Here is an 11,766-nt window from a genome sequence, read left to right as displayed (position 1 = left end):
TTAATGTTCTTCGTTTTTTTATACCTCTATACCTACAAATCTATTCTTAAAATCGAAGATATTATGGGGGAATTACCTTTCTTTTATACACATTCACATACATTGTTTCTCCTCTCCATCTCCAAGAAAGCTTACAGGAAGATGAAAAAGACAATATGGACAATACCCCCTCCGTATTCCTGTTCTAAAACCCAACATTATAATTGGTAATGAAGGTTTATAGTTTTAAAACCCTCCTCAATAATTGGAAATTTTGCAAAGAAGCTTTTAATTATACCATTTGCAGTAACAATGGTACTATCACTTGTTTTCACAAATATTTTTTTAAGATGTGCGTGAGTTTTAAAAAGAAATAAGAAGAAGGAAATGGTACAATCACTTGTGTTCATACACATTTCACACACAAAAGTTAAACGCTTGATCAAGGTTCTAAATAATGTAAGGCGTGACTTGGCGGCAATGTCAAACCTCAAGCTTTTCCAAGCATTGGCGAGTCACGTCGTTTGTAAGGCGTGACTTAAGACGACAATTTTGTAGGTAATTAATATTTTTATATGTATTTTCAACTATTATTTATTTTTATACACATGATATGTGCATATTTGGTCATATATTTTGTCTAATATCTTAATACTTTTTGGCTATTTTGTCTAGATTATTGGACAAAATATACTTAATTATGTTTAAATTGTATTTTCAGCCTAAAAGACATGCTCGAGTTAAAAAGGAAGCGAGATTAGCAATCGGAAGCTCGGGAATTGAAGAAAGAAGAAATTAAGCCAAAAAGCTGAAGGACTCGGCGAGTTGGTCCTCAACTCGTCGAGTGGATAGGAATATTCGCGAACCATCAGATGCCTTACCGTGCACGAGATTTAAGTGATGGACTCGTCGAGTCAATTTTTGGATTCGATGAGTTGCCCTTGTTTTCAGAAAACTATATAAAGGGCACTAATTCCCGAGACAAGGACTTTTCTGTGGATCTTTTGGCGACTTATCTGCGATTGGAAGGTTATTGAAGCTCTGTAATTTGAAGATCAACCCTATAGATCGATTTAGAAGAAATCAAAGGCAACATATATTCTATTTTTCTTAATCTATTGCACAAAACTATGTTTTTACTTATGGATTTCGTTTTTGAGATATTACTTGCTGTAGATATGAGCTAAAAAACTCATTACTTCTGTTTTGGGTAGATTAGCTTGTTAATATGGATTGAATTTATGGCATGGATTATTTGATTTGGTAAAATTGTTTTGTTAAGCTTGTAAACGATCGATATATGTTGACAATAACTATTTTCTGTTAATTATCAAGTCTATTAAGTTACATGAACATCCTCTTAATTGCTTGCTTCATATGATTTATGTGAAAACAATATTATATGCCTAGTATTAGTGAATATGAACCTAGGATTAATTAGAAAATAGGTAAGTTAATGTGTAAGGTTGTGTGATGAACAACCATATAAGATGTTGATTGAATTAGTAATTTAATTAGCTACAACTACAAGTCTTACTTAACCCGAATCAAAATACTAGGAAATCCATTAGTTTAACCAATTGGTCACTGTTTAAATTAATTTGTTTTCTAAGGATTAGTAATAGTGAACATGAATCAAATCACATTAATCGGTAGCCAATGACAAAATAATCCATTGCACTTGCCATAAAATCAACTATAGAAACAAGTGAATCGAACCTGAACAGAAGTCTCTTTTAATATTGAATCTAATTACTTCTTATTTGCTTTAGTCGTTAGTTATCTTAGGTTGAGTGTTAGTTAATTGTTTAAGTTTCTAGTCTTGCAAAACTAGAGAAAAACCTTCTTTCTATTGTATGTTTTTAATTAGATAATTCTAGTAGTTAGCTTAATTGTTACCATTTCCTATGTTTGATACCCTGCTTGCTTGAACTATATTGCTAAACGATAGGTACTATAACATCCCAAGATTTTTCATTTATAGTCCCTCAGGATAGAAGGGTGAAGCCATGAAAGTCTAAGGGCTAAATTGCAATTATTGGGATCAGGAGGAGTATGTTGCGCGTACATAAGGGTACGCTGAGCGTACTAGGCGCCCCCTAGTACGTTGGGCGTACTCATGGCAGAAGGAAACCCTAATATTTAGGGTTTGGGGACTATATAAGCAACATTATGAGCACAAGACCCTCCCTTACCCCAGCCTCCACTGCTTAGAGTCGTTTTCCCCAAACCCTAGCCATTTCCTTAAGTGTTTGAGCTTTTTGAGTGTTTATTGAGTGTTTTAAGAAGATCAAGGAGTTGGAGAAGAAGATCAAGCTTGTAGATCTGAAGTTGGTTTGTGCCCTAGAAGCTCCAGAAGGTAAAAAGCTTGGAACTTTATACTTGTATGAGATAGATCTAGTCATTATAGCTTTATGGAAGCATTCTTGTCCCAAAAGTCCCAAAATGGTGCATGTTATGATTTGGACGAAATGAGTTGTCCTTTCAGACCTTAGAAGAGGTCCTAAGTAATAAAAATGGTGTCCCAATAGCTAAATTTGTCTCATGCATGAAGTAGGAAGGTATTAATGGATTAAGACCATGTGTTAAAAACTTTCTGGACGTCCAAAGTGATAAAGTTCGAGACTTTATAGTCCTATGGCACATTTGGTCGATGGATCTGGAGTTTGGGATTAAGTGCTTAAGCCATTAAGCACTTATTAGGGTTTTGGTGAAACCCAGCGTACATCCAGTACGCCCAGCATACTGGGTCAACCACCCCGATGGTGGTCAATATCAGGACGAGTACGCCCCACGTACCAGAGGAGTATGCTCCGCGTACGTCCTATGTTAGGCCTTTGAGAATTGGGCTTCGGGTTTTGGGCTGTTTGTGGGCTAGTTGGATTTGGGCCTTTGTTGGACTTTATGAATATTATGTTTTGGGCCAAGTGTTGATAATGGATCTTGGAATTTGGCCCAATTAGGGAGTTGGGCCCAATTTGGTAAATTGGGCCAATAATGGGTTTCGCATAAGGACTTTCAAGGTTATGGAATTGGCATTGGGCATTGGTCAATAAAGAGAATGGACATGATAGATTATATGGACCCCGTAGTCAAGATTTCTATGTTGTGTAATGACTTTGTATTTATATGTGATAGTTCGGGATTTCCGGTGAGATAGCGGTTCGGGAGTTCGTTTCTTCATTACGGATCGGCATTGCGAGGTGAATTATTCTCACTATATCAACAGGGTCTAAGGCACCAAGGCCGACCCTTTATCGAATTTGTATCCAGGTATTCGCTTGTTATGTTTATTGATCTGCTAGATCTGCATCCTGGTAGTTAGGATGGTATTATGTTAGTGACGTGGTTTAGGTCGGTATCCTGGTATATAGGATGATGTTATGTTAGTGACCCGGTTTAGGTCGGTATCCTGGTATATAGGATGATGTTATGTTAGTGACCGGTTAGGTCGGTATCCTGGTTATAGGATGGTTGCTGTGTTAGTGATTTGTTAGATCGATATGATTATTTGTTACATACATGCTAGCGTATTATATTTATGTACACATGATTGTTTGATTGGTATGCGGGTTGGGTTGAGGCGGGTCCTGCTTCGTGCTGTAGGCCAACATACCCAGGGCGGACCGGATAGACTGCAGGCCCAGGAGGGCACCTAGTCAGGTCGAAGGCCCGGCGAGCGGTCCGGATAGGCTGAAGGCCCCGAGAAGGCGGTCCAGACATGCCGAGGCTCGGAGAGTGGGCCAGACAGACTGAAGGCCCGTGTTTCTAGGCTAGGAATTAATATTGACATAATAGTCTAGATTAACCTTTGTAACTCATTTTGAAGAAATGAAAAGGAATTATGTGAATATTATGTGAATTATGTGTTTTATGCTTAATTATTAGGGTTTAATTAATTAAGAATAAAAATAAGCGTCGAAAATAAATATTAGATAAAGCCGATATCTGTTAAGAAAGTTGTAGTGGTCGTGACAAGGATTCCGGATATATAAAGAATACCGAAATCCGAGTTATAACGAAGAAGTTATGACCTGTCAAAGCTCCGCGACAAAACCGGCACGGTGCCGAATGACGTAAAAAGTGAGTTTTTGATAAACTACTTTTTAGCCTTAGTGATCTAAATGAAAGTCGTAGTGTTCGTTAAACCGAGAGTATGTATAAAAAGAACGTCCAAATCTGACTTCGTATGACGAAGTTATGATTTTTCTAAGTTTCAGCTTAGTAGTAGACAGCTAAAAACTCGAATTTTAGATCGTGTGATTTTTAGCCGACACAACCTAAACGAGAATCGAAGGTCTCGTCAATAGTAGTACAACGGTAAAAAGACAGACGAAAACGGACGTCGGATGAAGAAGTTATGAATTTTTAACGGATTTGCTGTCCCTTTCTGTTAAAAATAATAATATTAAAATTAAATTCAAAATTAGCCGACAAAGTCTAAACGAAAGTTGTACATCGTAATTTTACCTACGCGTGCACATAAAGAACGTCAAAAACGGAGCCTGTATGCGAAAGTTATGGATTTTAGAAGTTTTGGCACAAAAATCGAGAAAAAAATGCTAAAACCGAGGAATTTCGCATGGCTGGTGTTCGGCCACGTCACCCTCGCTCGCAGCATGCCGCGTGTCCGATCTGATGAGTCATCCGAGCAGCTGGCAGACGCGTGTCCGAATCCGGAGAGCCGTCCGAAGCCGCCTTGCCTCCGTCCGACGCGTGCCCTCCTTGCGTGTCCGAGTCTCGCAGGCGCGCCACCTCTCCACCCCTCGGACCCTAGACCTCGGTCCAATCAGAAGCAGCCACCTGGAGCCTCGCACGTGTGTGCCACCTGCCCCTCGCATCTGCTGACACATGTTCGCTTCTCAGCCCTCGGATCAGAAGCCTCGCCCTTATAAATAGAAGGGTGCAAGACCTCCCGGGTATATTTTGGAAAAGTGTCATTTTTCAACCCTTAAACAATATTTCTTTCATTCCAACTTCCCCCAAAGCCCCGGTATTATACCAAACACCCGAAACACGTCCCGAAGTGCCCGAGAAGCCCGAGAAATTTATCTTTTCGGTTTTGAAGCCCAACCCTCGCAGAGCCCGGTTTCTCAATAAAATTCCCGGTTTTATTAGAAACGATCATTTTAGGAAACGAAGTGCTGGCCGATTATCATTATATCAGGTGAGTGTGTAGTCACTTTCACCTTACAGATAGATATGAAGTATTTTCTTTAAAATACGTGATATGTGTAATTATATTAATTGTTTATTTGAGGTGACTGTTGAATAGATGTTTTATACAAGTTTTAAACTGTATATGTATTTTATCTACAAATATGTTGGGTAAAACATGGGTAGACGAAATAGTCGATGTGTGTTAAAATGATGAGAAGCCTCGATGTTGTTGTTGTTGTTGTTGTAGTCGTCTAGCGGAGTATAGATGACGACCACGGACCTTTCTAGACAGTCTAGTGGAACACTAGCAGGTTCGCAACTTGTAGGTGTTGGTGAACTATATGTTCATTGGCGTACTCCATCCCCCTCATGGTTGCCTTTAGGACATGTATGGTTGAGGATTCCCCTTAGCAGTAGTGTCCATCCCGATGATATTCCTTAGGCTAGGTCCCTTGTGATAGGTGTTTAGGGACGTAAAGTGAGGATAACGGGAATGGGTAATCAGGGTTATTGTTGATTGATGAACTTAATAAGTTATTATTATTGTGGGTTGAAAACCCTATATGCTCACCAGACTCCCAAGCCTGACCCACTCAGCTTTTTATATTACAGGTAGTGGACCCCGAGCATAGTCGGATGATGATGAGAGATTTTTGGATTATAGGCCAGTAGTTGTAAATAACTGTTGTAAGGCTTATAATGTCTTGTTTATGCTTTTGATCTGTATCGGAACATGACATCCCGAGGTTTTGATATATAATGAAAATATATATTTCTTAAAGAGAGGTTTTGATAAACTTTTATCATGTTTTGTTTTGGGGACCAATTCCGCAACATCTTTTAAAAGGATTTCTCTGACTTTATTTTAAAAGCATAAATTAAATCGGTCTTTTCTGGCCGAGAAATTAGGGGATGTCACAGTTGGTATCAGAGCATTAGTTTAAGCGAACTAGGAATTTGTAGGATTTCTAGACTTAAACTTAGAATGCTAAGTGATGATTGTGAGATGAGTGTCTAGTATATTTTAGACACGAGCACTAGTATATTTTAGGAAAGATGCCTAAAATGCTTTTATGTGCTAAATGCTATATGTTTGCCATATATGCCATTATTTGTTCGGATCTATGGTCTGTTGCCGACCGGATCTGGAAACCTTATGTGTGTAGGATTCTAAGCGTACGATTGCGATATTAGAACTAACATATAAATGTTTCGGAGTGATAAGGGAATTGAAATATCTATCGAGGATAAAGATCTAAATTCACCTTATTCGGTATATAGATTATAATGGCAAGAACCCGAAGTGGAGCGGGAAATGCAAACAGGAACCAATAACCTCAACCCCAAGTGGTGGAGCAGGTGCCTATAGCAGGAGCTGCACCAGAACCCATCACCATGGCTGGAGTACGAACCATGATTCAGTCAATGATGGCTGAACAAAGGGAGGAAATGAGGCAAATATTGCTGAACAACAGGGATGAACCTTTAGTTCCTGTTGAACAACCTGAATTAAATGACGATCAATTTGAAGAAGGAAACAACAGTAGATCTGTTGGTCATAGTGAACCACTTGTGGTTGGGAGAAATAACCACGAGGATAGAGTGGAGAGAAATGGATGCAAGTATAAAGACTTTATGACTTGCAAGCCATCAACCTTCACTGGAAAAGAAGATCCCGTCGGAGTAATGGATTGGATCTCGAAAATGGAATTGGCTTTCATGACATGTGGTTGCCAAGGCAAGTTACAAACCACATTTGCAGTGCGTCAGTTCAGGGGTAGCGCTGCTCGTTGGTGGAACACTCTGGGAAAACCCTAAGCCCTAATGAGCCACTGCAACTGACTTGGGAAGAGTTCTTGGTGCACTTCAAGCGCAAGTACTGCTCGGCCCAAAATGTGCTTGAGCTAGAAAACCAATTTCTGACGTTGAAGAAGGGAAGTATGACTGTTGATGAATACACAAATAGATTCACAGACAAAATGGAGTTTGCTTTGCGTATTGTCCCAGATGAGCTGACAAAAATTAACAGATACGCAAAGGGACTTCCATGGGAGTACGCGGTGCCAGTACGTCAGGCACTTACATTGGAGGCAGCTGTCTGGGCTGCCAAGTCTGTTGAAGATATGATTAAGGGGAGAGCCGCCGGCAAGGTTGAAGTTGGTGAAAAAAGAAAGTTTAAAGGAACTTCAGGTTCCAATAAAAAGAATAAATTCTCGAAGACTAGTTCGAGGAAATTCGGAGGAGGAGCCGAAGCCAAGTGGTGTGACAAGTGTAAGAAGAAACATGTTGGGAAATGCAGCGAGGAGTCACTTGTTACAAATGTGGAAAGCATGGGCATTATGCCAATGAATGCACCTTCAATAAGAACGTCTGTTTTGGGTGCAATGAAGAAGGGCATATTTTGAAGGATTTCCCGAAGAAGAAGAATGCAGCAAACCCCAATCTTCCACCAAAGCCGAAGGCGAGAGCCTTTCAGTTGACACTTGAAGCTGCGAAAGAAGAAGTCGATGTCGCTTCAGGTACCTTTATCTTAAACGAATTGCCTGCCTAAATTTTGTTTGATTCTGGAGCCAATTACTCCTTTATTTCGCATGAATTTGGTAGAAAACTAGCTTTGCCTGTTGATAGACTAGTTAATGCTTTAATAGTCGAGGTTGCTAGTGGCAAGTTTATACATGTTAGCTATCGTATGAAAAACATCCTCATTGACTTGAATGGGAATAAGTTCCACGACGAATTATTACCTATTGAGTTAAATGTTTCGACATAGTTTTAGGAATGGATTGGCTTAGCGCCAATGATGCCGAAATATTATGTAGGAAGAAGATAGTAAAAGTAAAACCGCCAGGGAAGGAGTCGTTTATGGTGTATGGAGGAATCATTTCCCTAATGAAAGCCAGAAAGTGTTTGGTCAAGGGATGTACATCATATCTAGCATTCGTGATCGATGCTAAGAAGGAAAAGAAGGAGGTGCAGAATATTACGGTGGTGTGTGACTATCCGGAAGTCTTTCCCGAAGATCTTCCCGGATTGCCCCCTGATCATCAAGTAGAATCCCGTATCGACTTGTTACCAGGAACGACGCCAATAGCAAAAGCACCGTATCGATTAGCACCAATAGAGATGAAAGAGCTTATGACACAACTTCAGGAGTTATTGGACAAATGTTTTATTCGACCTAGTTCATCACCCTGGGGAGCCCTAGTGTTATTTTTAAAGAAAAAGGACGGGAGCATGAGAATGTGCATCGATTACAGAGAGTTGAATAAAGCGACAATAAAGAACAAGTACCCGTTGCCGAGGATTGATGACCTGTTCGATCAGTTGCAAGGTTCAAGCTATTTTTCGAAGATCGATCTTAGGTCAGGATATCATCAGCTAAAGGTAAGAGAGCAGGATATTGAGAAGATTGCGTTCAGAACAAGATATGGACACTATGAGTTTTTGGTTATGTCGTTCGGACTAACCAATGCTCCAGCGGCTTTCATGGATTTGATGAACAGGGTTTGTAAACCATACCTTGATAAATCCGTGATAGTGTTCATAGATGATATCTTGATTTATTCAAAAAGCAAGCAGGAGCATGACAAGCATTTGCGTGAAGTGCTAGAAGTTTTGAAAAAGGAGAAGTTGTATGCAAAGTTCTCCAAATGTGAATTTTGGATTCAAGAAGTCCAATTTTTGGGTCATGTGGTTAACCAAGAAGGGATAATGGTTGACCCAGCAAAGATTGAAGCTGTGATGAAGTGGGAACAACCGAAAAGTCCTACAGAGATCCAAAGCTTTTTAGGATTAGCCGGATATTATCGAAGATTTATCCAAGGCTTTTATTCGATCGCGACTCCATTAACAGCTTTGACCCACAAAGGAGCTACTTATACTTGGAATGAGAAGCATAAGGAAGCTTTTGAGAAGTTAAAGAAGAGATTGTGTGAAGCACCAATTCTTTCGTTAACTGAAGGAGTTGATGACTTTGCAGTTTATAGTTATGCCTCTGGAGTCGGGTTAGGTTGTGTTCTGACCCAAAGGGATAAAGTGATAGCGTATGCATCGAGGCAATTGAAAGAGCATGAAAAGAACTACCCCACTCATGATCTGGAGTTGGCAGCGGTAGTATTCGCCTTAAAGATATGGAGGCACTATCTTTATGGCACTAAATGCAAACTTTTCACTGATCATAAGAGTCTTCAATATCTCTTTAATCAGAAGGAATTGAACATGAGGCAACGGCGCCGGCTAGAGTTACTCAAGGACTACGACTGTGAGATACTTTACCACCCCCGGTAAAGCAAATGTTGTTGCTGATGCTCTCAGTCGGAAAGTAAATCTTGAAAAGAAAAGGCCAAGAGCGTTGAGAATTGAAGTTGTCTGGACAATTGTGGAAAGTATAAAGAAAGCTCAAGAGGAAGCTTTAGAGAAAAATGACCGAAAGGAAGAACGTTTGGGCAAAACGTTAGTGTTTGATACAAACGGTCAAGGACTGAAGGTATTCAAAGATAGGATTTGGGTACCTAAGACGGGAGGAGTAAGAGATCTTCTGATGGAAGAAGCTCACAAGACCATGTACTCGATTCATCCCGGCAGTACAAAAATGTATAGGGATCTAAAACCCTATTACTGGTGGCCGACGATGAAGCTCGATGTTGCTAAGTATGTGGCCGAGTGTGTAACATGTGCTAGGGTTAAGACACAACATCAGAAACCGTATGGGAGTTTAGAACCTTTGCCTGTACCCATGGGTAAATGGGAAGACATCACCATGGATTTTGTGACTAAACTGCCCAGAACAAGGAACGGTCACGACATGATTTGGGTAGTCGTTGATCGCTTCACTAAGAGTGCGCATTTCATAGCAGCCAACGAGAAATGGTCTATGGATAAACTTGCGAATTCTTACGTAAAGGAAATTGTGAGGCTTCACAGTGTTCCGTTAACGACTGTATCAGATCGTGACATCCGTTTTAAATCAAGGTTTTGGAGGAGTCTACAAGAGGAATTGGGTACCAAGTTGTGTTTTAGTACAGCTTACCATCCGCAAACCGATGGTCAGAGCGAACGAACAATTCAAACATTGGAGGATATGCTGAGAGCATGTACCCTGGAATTCCAAGGTAACTGGGATGAACATGTACCTCTGGTAGAATTTTCCTATAATAATAGTTTCCACTCGAGCATCAAGATGGCACCTTATCACGCTTTGTATGGAGAAAAGTGTCAAACGCCGTCATGTTGGCTGGAAGCTGGGGAAAAGCAGTTTATGGGACCTGAAATAGTCCATCAGACTGCTGAAAAGTTGAAAGTGATTAGGGAAAGGATGTTAGCAGCTCAAGATCGACAAAAGAGCTATGCTGACAAGAAAAGACAACCGATATCATTCGAAGTTGGAGATTCGGTTTTACTTAAAGTCTCGCCGTGGAAGGGACTTATAAGATTTGGTAAAAGGGGAAAATTGAGTCCAAGGTTTATTGGACCGTTTAAAGTTCTTTAGAGGATCGGGAATCAAGCTTACAAGCTAGAATTACCGGAAGAACTAGAGGGTATTCATAACACCTTTCATGTGTGTTATTTGAGAAAGTTCACGGGAGATGTGCCCGACATAATTCCCATTTCTGAATGAAGGTTGGATGAAAACAAGAGGTTAATTGAAGAACGAGAGGCAATCGTTGACCGTAAGACTAAGAAGTTGCGACGCAAGATGGTCGATTTAGTGCTTGTACGATGGAAACATACGAATGGGCCAAATCTCACCTGGGAAACGGAGAGTGACATGATGAGTCGCTACCCGCATTTGTTTGCTGATGTGTGATTCCGGGGACGGAATCATCCTAAGGGGGAGAGAATTGTAACGCCCATGTTTCTAGGCTAGGCATTGATATTGACATAATAGTCTAGGTTAACCTTTGTAACTCATTTTGAAGAAATGAAAAGGAATTATGTGAATTATGTGTTTTATGTTTAATTATTAGGGTTTAATTAATTAAGAATAAAAATAAGCGTCGAAAATAAATATTAGATAAAGCCGATATGTAACACCCTGTTTATTTATTTAATAAATAAATAAATTAATGAGCGAATAGTAGCCCTAAAATAAATAATTACATGTAAAAGGATGGTCTCCCAGAGCTAATTGTCATAATCTGGAAGTTGAGGGTTAAAAGTGTAGTTTCGGACTGATTTTGTAAGTATTTATGAAGGCGGGGACTAAATGGTAAATTCTTAACCTTAATTGAAAAGAATCTGTCAAGCAAGGGGTTGTTTTGTAAATCTCAGACTTAATTAGTAAAGATTTTCCGGGACAAGGTTTAAAAGGTAAATATGGGATTTACTTTGAAATAATTTCTAGCTGGAGGGGCTAAATCGTAAATTTCGGATGTTAGTTGGAAAGAATAATGGAAAGAGGGACCATTTATGCGATTATGGGATAGATCTTAAGGGAATCGGGTATAAAGGGTCAAGTAAACCCTAACCCTAAGGACATGTGCAGCCGTCGCCCTCTTTTTCCTCCCTTATGCCTCCCACCACCGGCCACCCTTGCTCCTCCGACCACCAAGCCGTTGCTGTATTGCCGGCTCCCCATCTCCAGCCGCCGGAGCCAACCTCTACGTCGGAAGCAAGCAAGGTCGTCAA

Source organism: Lactuca virosa, chromosome 2, assembly GCF_052849685.1.
Source record: "Lactuca virosa cultivar CGN04683 chromosome 2, Lactuca_virosa_CGN04683_v6, whole genome shotgun sequence".
Taxonomy (NCBI): Eukaryota; Viridiplantae; Streptophyta; class Magnoliopsida; order Asterales; family Asteraceae; genus Lactuca; species Lactuca virosa.
The sequence above is the reverse complement of the archived record's forward strand: the minus strand, read 5'-3'. Positions refer to the sequence as shown.